General features: G+C 39.0%; 1 protein-coding gene across 2 annotated transcripts in view; it reads right to left on the reverse strand.

Annotated features, from left to right (window-relative positions):
* Window positions 1–2,345, reverse strand: part of LIFR (LIF receptor subunit alpha) — a 91,983-nt gene extending 89,638 nt beyond the window's left edge. Inside the window, exon 1 of one of the 2 annotated variants that reach the window (XM_051772342.1) lies at window positions 2,058–2,345. The gene's annotated coding sequence lies outside the window, so the exon portion shown is untranslated. The remainder of the gene's footprint in view (window positions 1–2,057) is intronic. The other variant, XM_051772341.1, reaches the window with a different exon arrangement.
* Window positions 2,346–13,631: the final 11,286 nt, after the last annotated feature.

The raw sequence follows: 13,631 nt of genomic DNA on the forward strand, positions 1-13,631 counted from the left end.
AGAGATCCTGGAACCCAGAATATTTTATAATTTACACTTTATTGCACTTTTTCTTTTGGTGTAGTGTCCTCAGTGGTTACAGTCCAGAGGACAGTTAGGTTATCTTTATACTAGTAAACTAAGCAGATCCAGGAAACTTGTGTGCACATTATCAACCGACTGCCTTCCCTATTCAAATGTTCAAGCAGCTGCATAGTGGGGTATGGCTTTAGCTTGAAGCCAAGTAGGGCTCTCCCAAACAATTCCCGGGCATGCTTCCAGGAATCAGTCAAACTAGTGGTCTGGATACAGCCAACCTGTTTTGCAGGGCAAAACTGCTTAACAGCATAGACACAGCTATCCTGTACCAGTTAAACTTGGTGCCAAAAATGCTTTTTGTTTCCTAATATAGAAAATCCCTGGTACACATTTAGCCTGAGAAGCCTGGCCCTGTCATGCTGAAGACAACTGATAGAAATGGAATATTTAGAAGGTTTGGTTTTCAGATGCTTTTTCTTCTTCCCCTATTCCTTCTGACCCTCTGTCTCCCACAAAATCTGTTTATATGCAGTGGCCCGAAATACATGAAAAATCTGTGTGTTATTTGGGTCCTGATAAGAAAAAGGAGGTAGGTTTAGGTCTAGGAGAGTGGGGAGTGGAGTGGGGTGGGAGACAGAGAGAACTGTTGATCATGGCAATTCTGAAAGAACATGAGTGACAAACAGAGAGAAGCAGAACGGATGTTTCTGGGTGTGTGAGCAGTACAGCTGCAGTTTCTTTTTAGAAAGACATCCATCACAGGCTCATTTACTGTTAGCTGAGCCAGTCAATTGCAAATTTCTATAATAATTCATTTTTGTTTTCCTCATGAAGTGGACAATAGAGAACAAATTCAAATTTTTTTTTTTAATGAGATTCCTTTCAGTTTTTCAGTCTGAGGTGAGTTGATCACCTCACACCTTTTGAAGAAGGTTTGTTTTCTAAAGCAAGATCTAAACCAAAGGCCATTCAGAATCCTTTTCTTCATGGAAACTGTTCTATTTCTGTTAAATTTGATAACAGCTTGTTTTTACAAAATAAGACATTGATGCCAAATTGAAGCTGGCAATGTCATTTAAAGTGTCACTCTGGATATAAACAGGAAATGTTTAGAGTGCTGATCCAGTGATTAATGAATGTTTCCACATCTATATAGCAGCCAATTTTCCCTTTCCTTGGAGATTACTTCATTACATAAGCTACAGAAGGGCCAGAACTTTGGTCCCATGTATTGAAGTATATAAAAACAGCATTTCTGTGCAAATGCTGGCATGGTGTTCTCCCTTTGAAATCAATTACAGACATTCTCACTTACTCCAGTGGGAGCGAGAAGCAAGCCAATGTCTGAAAGCTTTTTTGCTCACACCTCTTTTTTAGGGCCAAAGCAGTCTTCTTCTGTAATAATTCTCACCTTTCTCTAAGTTCATTCATAGACACCACTCCTTAATAGTCTGACCACAGTTTAGTGAGAACCCCCCCACTTTCCTCTCTCTTGAACACCCTTAAAATTTTTTCCTGCCTGGAGGGAAAAAAGTTAATTTTACTGAGTAGTTCTGAACCCTATTGTATGAATCTAACCAAACACCCACAGTAGTCTTTTTAGGCTGCCCATAATCTAAATACACATTAAATGGGAGCCTAACAACAGAGCCCTCTAGTTGCCTGATCTAATTACCTGACCAAAGAGTACTAATTTAGGATAACAATAGCAAAGGGCAGAACTTGTTAGCTAGTACATGCTGTCCACAGCAAACCAGTGAAAAATAAAGAAGTGTGTATTTATGTCATTTTCTCTATTCTTTTTGCAAGGACATAGAAACCTCAGGTACCCAAGGGAGCCCAAGACCTTCAGGACAGCTGCTTAACTTGGCACTTTAAGTTGCAAGCCAAGCATATCAGCGTTTGTTTGGTGGAATGTCTGAGAAGCAGAAACTGCACTGACCAGAACCTATCTAGGCAAACTGCAAAGGAAAATCAGGTGGAAAAAGAACAACATGCTAGTGTTTTTCTGGTGAACTCATAGACAAGTTGAGACTTACCCTTGAGAGCCAGCCAGGAGTTCCTAAGCTTCTGCTTAGGTGTCAAGAGATCTCTGCTTATGCTGGAAGCAGTATGAGGGAGGAAGACTCCACGGGAGGCAGGATTACCAGTCAGCATTTGGTTTCCTTTTCTCTGTTCTTTTTGGAGACGTTTTTCTTTGGTTTTATCAAGTGCAAGACTGCCTTTTTCCTACTTTTCCATATGCTGGGCATCTAAGCTCCCCAGTAGCCCTTGTTGTGTGAAGAGGAGAGATCCCTGTGTAAGCATTCACCTACAACGTTAAGACTCTCTGAGGCAATAACTTGGCAGAAAAACTCTTATGTAAGAGGAGTTGCCCCAACCTAAAAAGTCTCTACCACTAGCTTTCAGGAATGAAGGGTATTTAAAGTTAATAACTCACTGTGTAATCGTTAACTTGCAAAAACGTGATTATTCATATCTGAAACAGGTTGCCTTAGGAAAAAAATAAAAAAGAGAAATGGCATGTTCAAATGCCTTTTGTAATGCTTAGTAGACAGGGAAGTCTGTATGTAATATGTAGCTTTATTCTGTAGGAGTGCATGCCTTACATACGTATTGCATATTTATTGTGTGCATATACATAGCAAGTAAGTATTCTCGTTAAGGACACGACCCCAAGCTTGCCGAAGTCTGTGGAACTGCTATTGGCCTAAATGAATTTGGATAATTACTAGTCTCAAGTACTTAAATTTAGGAGTTTCCAGTAATGACCATAAAATAAGGACTTAAGGCTTCAGACTGAAGGGAGACTTAAGTAAGGCACAAGCTTTCTCAAAGTCTAGCTTATTTCTTGAGACACATTGATTCCAACCACTACTTCTCTTCTCATTCTAACCAAACAACTACCTCACCTATTTGAAAAAACAATCCAAGGCTCATGTTGTTCTTAGCTGTGACACTGCCTTTCATTTGCAAGCAAGTAAATGAATTCAGTGTTTATCCCTTTCTATTTTCCCTGCTCTGCCTGGGTGTGTGGGAATATGTGTATTTTCATGTCTTTATTTATTTTGTGATCACTTTGTGCTTGCTGAAGCCACAGCTTTCAGAGTCATACTTGAGTATTCGCAATATAGTCAGACACTATTCAGGGAACAGCCCAGCTTTTTTCTCCCTGTTCAGAGAGACTGACTACGTTGTCATGTTTCTGTATCACAATTTCTTTTTCAACTACAGTCAGTCATTTACTCAACTACTTCCCAGTAGACAGCTGTCAGTTTAATCACCCTCTTTTCATTTGAGCAATTTGTGTCATCCTAACAGCATAGTTCTTGGTATCACAGGCATAGGAAAGAATAAAGCTCTAGGACTCTAACTAAAAGAACTGGGCTGCATTACAGGCACAAACAAATTTATATATTTGGGCTATTAATCAGTACAAAATTTGCAACCAAACCCCAGCTTCTCAAATTTAGGTGTTTACGTACCAGTTACATCCTTAATAATGCCAAATATGGGCAAAGAATGCATATATATTGCATTTATTGAATGTATTTATTGAATTTATGTAATGCATATATATTTACATTTATTGAATGCATTTATTTGGGTCCTTCCATAGTCTAATTCTAGCTCAATGAAACTTGAACCATGGACTGTAGAGGAATTGTATAGACAGTAATTGAAGCAATTTTATTTTTAAAAAACAAACCACGACAAACTGTCTGCAATCCCAGAGTTGTTTGAGATCTAATAAAACTTAAGAGGGCCTTTATTTTTTCATTCATTCCTTAAAACAATGACAAACTGGATTTTAGTTTGTTCAGGCCTCTGCTTCAGTCCTTGCAGGATATTTTGGAAATGTTTTACCAAATAAATCTAACTTTTAAGTCACACAGGAAAATTATCTCTAAAGCTACATTCTTTGGGACGTATGAATAAAACTTCTATTCACTTATGATGAGGGAATGAGGAACATTCACTCATGAAACAGACTTTATGAGGATCTTTGAGCTCCCACAGGAAGCTCTTCTTCATGTACAACTCTCTACATCAGACCTGTTAGCAAAGAACGTACATCTCAGCAAGCAGGTCCCTGTGACTGCCTTTGGTAAACACATGCATTAATATAGCTGCATAGAGAGGTCTTCACACTAAAATACTGAGCTGACACCTAGAGCCTTATTAATACGGAAGACCTGTGATGTCAAGTTTGCACAACACAACATACTGCTAGAGATCTAAGGTAATTCTATTAAACTGATTCATCAGGACCACGAAAAACCACTTTGGGAAACAGATTTCCCGTTTTCATATCACCTAGCAGCATACTCATCCCAAGAGTTAGGATGCACTGGTTTGAAGCCCCGTATGAGCTAGTAAGAATACAGAATTATTCTGTATTGGAGTATTTCAATTTATTACCAATCACTAAAATATTCTGCAATAAAGTCTACACAGTACTTTATGAAGAAATGAGATTGAAATCACCTCCTTTTGGAAGGTGTTTGAAAGGTAGTGTAGATAGTTTGAATTTTCCTGTAATTTGAACGGAGTCATTTGAAAAAGCAACAGTGGTAACAGTGCTCTGGATAGACCTCTCAAGGTACAGTGAGGACTGGCTGCACCCTAAGGGAAGAGGGGCCAGGACCTGAGCACAGTACAAGTATGGCAGGGTCTCAGAGCCCAGCCCCCACACTGCCCAAGCAAGATGAACAGCAGAGACTCAGAGGTGGTAGCCAAAGTCAGTAAAGGATCCAGATTACTGGGTGAGTTCATGGTGGTACAGCAGATCTGAGGTCAAGTCAGGAAGTAAATGCACAGATAAGGATCAGGACCAGATTTGATGAGGGCAATCCAGGGCAAGAAAATAATGGAGCAAGTCCACAGTAACAAGATAAGTCTAACAATTGGTAGATCAGGATCAAGGGGATCCACTGCTAGGCTAGGCTTTGGCTGAGTTAGACACTAGTGCTCCTGCAACTTAATGGCAGCAGGGACTAAATCTCTGACATGGCCTTAAAAGAGGCACCTAGCTGCAAGAGCAGAGTGTGTGTGGAGACCCCAGGTAAGGCTGGCCTAGGCAGTTAAGGCCTATGAGTGCACTCAAGAGACTGATAAAATCCAGTGTCAGTAGCCACAGTATTGAGGATTAACTGAGTTTGTAACTCTGGAACCTGCATGTATGAGGAGTCAGTTCCACCTAAATTCATCATCTGCTAGTATGACCTTTTAATATAAACTAATTTTAATATTTAAACTTTTGTATTATAAGTGCATTTATAACACAAATGTATAATTCTAGCATAATAAAGGTGTGACCTAATTTTTCATTAATTTTGTACTGCAGCTTTACCTACTTCTGCTCTCTGCCTTCTCATCAGCCTTCATTTGCTCTCATACTGATATTATTGGAATAAAATTCATTTTCAGTAGCAAAAGAAAATATTTTTTCTCCATGCCCTTATAACTTTGACCATACAATTGTTTTCAGTGGATTGAGCTATCTGCTGTATGACTCTTCATGGTCAATTAGTCATCTGTCATATAAGAATGCTTTTCAACCAGAGAATATTTGGATGTAGGCTTCAGCCAAAAATTGTTTCAGAAATAGAGATGTCTGGTCACGGCAACTGCAGGCTCTGTGTTTTCTGCATGCTCTAAAGAAGGGGGTTATGATGGTATTCAATCATGATGACCCTTGTAATGAAACAGACTCACAAAAAACACTGCAGCAGGGACAAACAGAAGAAAATGAGGACTCAGAAGAAGAAGCAAAAATGCTATAAAAGATTATTTTATCTTTCTCTAAACTTGAAAGAATTTGAGAGCAGGCTTTCTGTGTGTACAACTTCATAACACTTGGTCCTGTGTTCTTTCTAGCATGTCTGGTTTGAGTCTCCAAATAATTAAAAGACCTAATATTTCACAGGAGCACTTACAGTCAGCATTCTCATTCAGATTTAAACTGAGTATCAAGAATGTAGGGTCTTACTGTAGAGCTGTTACAAAGATTCCATATTTATTAACATACAGGTTCACTTCAAGATGCTTCCAGTTATATCAAGCATCACCTTTTTCATTTATGTGTTTGTATGATACATGCACAGGGTGTCCGGCATCACTCTGGAAGACTCTGTCCCATGAGAGTATACATGTAGGCTGAAGGTATAAGGGAATGGGAGAACTTGCAGATTCATAACTACAATAAGATCTCTTTTCACAAGATAAATTTTGGACTTGAGGAGCTACTATGTTCTTCTATATTCACTTGCAGCTGGTAGACAGCTCAGAAGAAGCACAGTAAAAAGGATACTCACCTAAATCCCTATAAAACATTTAATTTCCATTTACACCACACGCAGCTGCAGAAAGATAATCCTAATAGTGTAAATGCATGTTAGTTTGCTATAGTCAAGCATTTTCTCTGCTGAATAAGACATCATTTTCAGTGGATTGTGTGAACTCTGGAGGTTTGTGGCATTATGTATAACATGCTGAGATTAATTCAGCAGTTTTCTCTTATTAATATTTCCCCGAAGAAAAATAATATCCTGATTCCTTGTTAGGAAATGATCCAGAAAACTTGTTTGTCCTGGCACTGGTTTGCATGCAAGTTAAAACTTAGCTATCCATCTCCTCACCTTCCTGTCTCAGCAGATTGCGTATTTGTAAAGAACAATAGCCTGTCATCGGCTACAATCTTTTCTAATCTGGAGAAATCAGACTTCAACCCATGAGCAGAATGCTTTTCCTATATCCATGCCTTTCATTTATATATTTAGTCTGGTGATTACTTTTTCAGCACCCCTTTTCTTATTAAGAACCCTTAGTCTTGCTTTATCTATCACAAAGTTAGGAGAATTATTTTACCCGTGTATTCCTTGGATTTTCCTCAGTTTAAGATTAACAGGGAATTATGTTAGTGGTGCATAGACAGACAGAGACTTACTGTCAGGTAACACATATACTCTGCATAGAGGTTAAGAAAAAGTCAAACAACAAAACAAAGACACCAAATACTCGTGATTTTTTGCACTTCTGTGAAACAAGGGAAGGGGGAAAAACTAAAGGTTGTACTGTATATGGTGTTGAGAAAACCACTACTGTTCCATACCCCGAGAGTGAAAGACTACAAAGGCCGTAGCAGTGGATTCTAAAGTGCAGCCACAACAAGGAAGAGTAAATCTTAAGGAAAACTTTCTGCTAAGAAAAATAGTGAGGCTCTAGTATGGCTTGGTTATGGAATCCAAAGGAGAAGTGTCCACCTCTAGAAACTTTAACACGCAATGAAAATTCCTGTTAGGAGTGACAAATGCTCTGTCTTGAGGAAGGGATGAACTTACTCTGAAAAAAACAAGAAGGTCCAAACAATCTTTAAGGGTCCTTCTGCAGGATTATTTTCAAATTCTTTCTATTTCATCAGAGATGATAGATGACTTGGAAAATCTGTCTTATTAAGGAGATTAAAAGAAGTTGATGTAAGATTGTGAAAGATTAGAAACTCCACAGGGTCACTATCTTTTAGGATATACCACAAGGAGGAGAGTTCTCATTTACTTAAGTACCAATTTGATATAGTAAGGGTACAGGCAAGTGTTTGTGGTGGCAAGCTATTCTTATAAGAAATTAAAATGTGATATGTAAGCAACAATCATTAGAGAGCTGATGGCACATGTCCACACTAGCATTTGGTGTGGCATTTACTTTAATATTATTTTTTTATAAAAATCTGTTCTCTCTCAACTAATTGTTTAGGTCCCCTCTATAGTCAATGGGGAGAGACAGATGGCCCTTGATGTGAGAGAGCCCATCATTCTCAGACATGTCAGCTTGCAATGCCTATTTTTCTGTTGTCTGGAGAGGCAATCAACACAAACACTGAACACTTTGAGGTCTTTACACTAACGTGTTTTCTGAGAAATAAGGTACAGTTCAACTGCAAGAAAGAAGGTTTATCTTTCTAAACAGTATGAATCAAAATAAATTCCCCATGGTCTCTAGATATAAGGGCTTCATATATCAGTCAGTCATCTTCAAACTATCAGATTTTACTACAGTAATTACTGTAGTCCTATCCAGACTTTAATTCTCTTAATAAAAAAAAAATTACAGAGGACAGTTAGATCTCATACTTTCTACAAATGGGAATTACTGCACAGAGATATTACTGATCAGATATTTCATGTGTAAAGGCCTACATTTACACTAGAATTTGTGTATGGTAACAGGCACTAGCATAATAAAACAAATTTAATGGTGTGGGGTTAATTTAGATAAAACATTCTTTGAAAGACTCATTATTCATATTGTCTTATAGTATAGTTAATAGATCTGAGAAGGGATGCAAGATGCAATTTACAAGAAGAACTTACTGTGGTTGAAAATGCTCAAAAGTTAAATGCAAAGAATATAGAGCCTCCATAGTAAAAAACCAAACCAAACCAAACCTAAATCTTGAAATAATCTCATGAGGAGACATCTCAGCTTTTTTCATTACACGAATGATCCCAAAGGCATATAGGGAAAAGCTGTGTAACGATTCTGACTTATAAACACGTGAAAATTAACCTAACTTTTCATGTTTGCTTATTACTTCAATTTCTTCCATCTTTCTTGTTTCTTTGCTTGTGGGTATCAATATATGTGCTTGGAAACAAATGCTTTTAAAATATACTTCTGCCACTTGTTTTATGGACCACAATCATAGCACTGGAAGGAGGGTAGAAGAAATAAAATCATACAGATTCCACACAGAAAGCTGCTGAGAAATGCTTTGTAATAGTGACCTTCAGCAGCTTTGGCTCCCTTTTTCTGTGTTAATGAACTACATAAGATTGTAAGCCAGTGCCTGTAAGCTACTAACAGTAAGCTATCATTCAGTTCTCTCTCATTATTGCTCACAGTCCTGTCTCACAAATGCATCAGATAATGACTTATTGGATTAAATCAGCTGACACTGAAGAGATGGTTACTCTCAGGAAGAATCAACCAGGTATTTGGCTGAAGTTAGTATCACCAAGCTGACTGGCCAGAATGACTTTGTTTAAAAGTACAGTTGAAAAGACCTCCCACACAGCTCACTATTTTGTAGAAACTGAACCAAAAAGATGTCATACACTGTGTTGTGTTCTCTCAGAGCCAGATGTTCTGCACTAATTGTTAAAACCCATCTGCAGTGAAATGCTACCTGACACTATGCCTTTGTAAAAACCCTACTGCAACACTGCTTGTGTGTTCTAAGCAATGCCTCTAAAGTAGCAAACACTGATGTCTCTAGGATGGTACTGTCTGCTGATTTTCTGTCCCTGAAGATGCAGGTATCTGGATAAGGAGTGCAATGCAGTGGAGACTGAGGGCCTATGGCCGAGTGGAGGGAGCTTCCCAATGTTTCCAAGCCAGCTAGCCTCAACTGGCATTTCCAGAGCCAGGCCACAACATGGACTTTCATTAACCCTGTGAACAACATTCAGTTCAGAGAACAGTTTCCTTGTTGCCTGTTTGAGGCAACCCTAAGACACAACTGGCAGAATGAACTGTCTGTAGGGGTGCACAGGCTTCTTCACAACCTGTCCACTCAGGGACACTGAGAGCAACTAGAAACAGCAATGCACATGTGCTAGGGCCTGGCAGGAGCTCAAGAGAGGTTCACGTGGTACAACGCAGAAACAGAACAGATTTCATGTGAATCATGCCTTCATGTCCTTCATGGTGAGGCAAAGCCTCACTAGAATGTACACTGTTTCCCTTCCAGGAACCAATGCTTCTTAAGACTTGCTGATGAAGGCAAGTTTCTGTTGCGTTGGAAGAAATCAGTAAAAAAGACGACAAGGTGACATATAAACTTGTCTCAGCATCATGTAGCTTCATTTTTCACAGCGCACATGTTCCCCTGTTTTGCTCAAACATTCAGAGATGAAAATAAAATGTCTTGCTGATACTCTTTTTTTTTCTTTTTGTAATTTTTATTGTGGTTTCTCAAGGGAGCTGTACCGAAGAAAGAAACCAGCTACCAAGGGACAGAGACAGCAATCAGGAATGATTACACCATACGAAATTGTCAGTGGCATAACATGATTTAACTGTGATCCCACAAATTATAGATAAAGGCAGAGGCAGAAAAATCAAAAGCAGAAAACACACTGTACCCTTTATATTCAAATCCCCCAAATTTTTCCAAATTCCTCAAACCAATTCCAGCAGACATTTACAGAAACTAGCTGCTGCTTTTTTTCACTTCATCCCCTGAGAAATGGGTTTAGAGTAGAAAAGCTGACTGGAGAACTCGAGATAAAACAAATACTCATCTTGAAAGTTCAGATAGGTCATATTTACTGACACTCAAAGAGCATATTCCGACACCAAATCTGCTGATAGAAACAGGTTGGAAGCTGTAAGAAAGAACATTTCAAAGGACATACAGAATGTTGAGATTCAAAGGGCTGGAACAACATGGCCTCTAAAACTCTGCTCCTACAAAAAGAGCTATTTGTGTAAAGACCTGGAGGTGGAAGAGGGAGACATGAAAGCTTGCTCTCAGTGTTTTATTACCTGCCTTTTTTTAGTGATGGATTATCAGTATATGCTTGAGTTGAGACCCACCTGGGTGCCAAGAACAGTACCAGGAATACAGGGTGTCCTGCTCCTCCATGCATTTATCAAAGCCTAGGAAGAGCCTAGGCTTTGCTTCATAGCAAGTTTATGTAACATAGGGCAGAAGTGTTTTGAATTCATGAGAAGAGGCATACAGAGACAACTTGCCTAGTCTGTTGTATATGCTGGACAGAGTTTCTCTTCTGAGAAAAAGAATCACAGAGCCTTCATCATTTGGTTTTGGTCCATCTAAGAAGGAGAACTAGACATTTGTATTTTTCTTATAAAAATAAACCAGCAAAAACCCCAACTGAAACACTAGTAATTCCATTTCAGCTTCTCACTTTGCTTTAACTCTCCTGGTAGATTTGCTTTAGGTCAGTTTTGTGAGCAAAGCAAGAATGTGCCTGGCCACCCCACAGCCTGATGTGGGGTGCTGAGGTGGGAGCCTGCCATGAACTTCCATAGTCAGAGTCAGGAAAGACAAGTAAATGCTTTCTCAGGCTTCTCCTGTTTTAGGTTAGGATGTGTCTGGCTTCATCCCAGACTATGACAGAAATTTTGCCAGCTCAGATAAATGGCAGTCTTTGCCTTTAAACTCTGTTATTGCCCATCCTGAACAATTTACTGTTGCTTGAGAGAGACAAGGGTCAATCTGTTTTAACATTTTCCCAGAAGCCTACACTGGCATGTTGCAAAGCATTTATATTAAAGGAATGGATGATTCCTAACAATAAAAGGTAGTATTTCAATCTTTTGTGTACGGATAGGGGAGGGGGGGGTGCCTCAGGCAGTAGCAGAAACATCACCATTAGAGTCTATACATTAGGTAGTAGGAAAAGCTTAGAAATCTTGTTCTGAGGGTGGTCAGGTACTACTGCTGCAAGCACCTTCTTTCTATATAGTTTGTCATATGAGCGTTGACACGCACAGATACATTGCCTCCTTTAGCTTCTCCACGTCTTACTGAAACCAGACTAAATACAAAGTCATATCCTTGCCAGAACACTCTTCAAGCTCGAGGGCTTGAGGTTCTTAGGTAAAGGACAAATCTTGGACAACTCTAGTTCTTGGCAGATATCTACATGTTTGTCTCAACTGTCTTGTGGAGGAAACAATTCTGAAAATGTACTTCTGGAATTCCCCAGAAAATGGAGAAAACAGTTCCCACTCAACAGTGGGGTACACAGAATGATTAGTAAAATCCTTTGCAATCTCTCACAGTCTGAATAAAAAACACATACATGATGTGTCCCTCAAAAACTGGTAAGGGACATAAGATGAAAAGGTATTCGGACACTATAGGGCCATAATTTCATAAGCAAGCTATTAAAATTCTAATGCATGTCTCTTCATTTTGTCATACTCTTCTTTCACTCCAGTGTTTTCTAAACTGAGCCCTTTTTTCTCTTGAATAATCTTATTCAAAATAAAATGCATGAAATCTAGGTGTAGCCTTGTCTGCAGCTAAAAAAAAACCAAGCTTTGAAGTGGTCACAGAATTATATCTTATTAAGAACTGCATGGATTATCAAGACCAAAAAAACTTGGCCAGCCCAACAAACCCTGCAAACAAGGGTTATACCACCAACCAGGAAACATGTACTAGCCCCAGCAGGTTGCTGTGGTAACGGTTGGATTTTTTTTTTTTTTAAGTATTTCACTCCTATGCATTTTTTCAAAACCACCACTAAAACTGCATGACACTGTGAATCTCTCCAGTGATATATAAACTTGTCTCAGTCACCAGATCCTGCAGTTTTCCCTGAGAGGTTCAGAGCTGATTGTAACCAGGCCCTTTCATCAGCAGTGGGGTGTATGATAGATAAATGGCCTAATTCTCACTTGTACCAAAGTGCTTATGCTGATACAACCCCTTATATAAGTGTGACAATAAAGATACTTACAATGGTACAATACCCTTCTTTTCTAATACAGAAACAACATTCACTGATACAGCTGCATTCACACTACAGCTAGTCTAAACTTGGATGTTTTACTGGCAGAGAAATGCTGGTTAAGAGTATGGGGAAAAAACATCACACACCTCTGTGACAACTGTGCTGGCAGACAGAGGAGTCCCTAGATAGACAAAACAAGTTTCTGCAGGATAACTGTAGCTGTCTGTGTATGCTCTATCCACATCAAAAGCAAAGTAATTTGAATTAGCTTAGCTCTCTTTCACTGAGGTTGACCCAGGGTCTAAAGCCATGGTCATACTGGCCTAAAAGTGAGTAAAGCTATTGAATTCCAGGAACTGGTAAAGGCTGTAAGAGCAAAACAACCCTTTTGCCAGGGTACGTATCTTTTCCCCATGGAAGGAAGTGCACCACTATAACTACTATAAATAAGGCCTGAAGAGCTTAGGTTATACCTATTCAATTATAACAGGAAATTAAAATAGTCCAGAAGTTTGGTACTCTGAGGCCATTTTACTCTCTGATTAAAGGTAACTGCATTAAAAGATGCAGTAAGAGAAGCTTTATCAGATCACACAGATATATCAAGCTGTGGGGATTTATTAAGTGGTATCAACAACACCGTTTTAGGAGAGAGTAAAATTTCAGGCTCAGGTAATGTCAGGGAAGCTGTACTCAAACAACAAAGGGGGTTCTGAAGAATGGCAAATTTGGATATCCCCTTTGTGACTCAGAACCTGGGGAGGCTGCAAAAGCTTGCCTACTGCCCAATGTACAATATTTGCCATGTACAATTTTCCTTCCATTGTTTTATGGGTCTAAAATTAGTGCAGAGAGTGACTGTGGAAAACATGTATGGAAATAAGGAAACTTGATTGAAGATGGATTCTTTTTTATTTTCTTTTTTCTTTTTTTTTTTAACTTGTGTGTTGTGCTGTCAGTGAAACAAGTTCTGAAACTGTCAACTTTGCTTTAGATCTTGATCATCCTGCTAGACACTGTATTTCTGCAGCATACCCTGGCACAGAAAAGGGATAATCTTTTCAGATCAAAGTCAGGCACAGGAGATGTCCAGTGTGGAATGGTCAAAAACTTTATGGTGGT

This window comes from Manacus candei, unplaced genomic scaffold, assembly GCF_025592945.1.
Source record: "Manacus candei isolate 608988 ecotype Guabito, Panama unplaced genomic scaffold, ASM2559294v1 h1tg000152l, whole genome shotgun sequence".
Lineage (NCBI taxonomy): Eukaryota > Metazoa > Chordata > Aves > Passeriformes > Pipridae > Manacus > Manacus candei.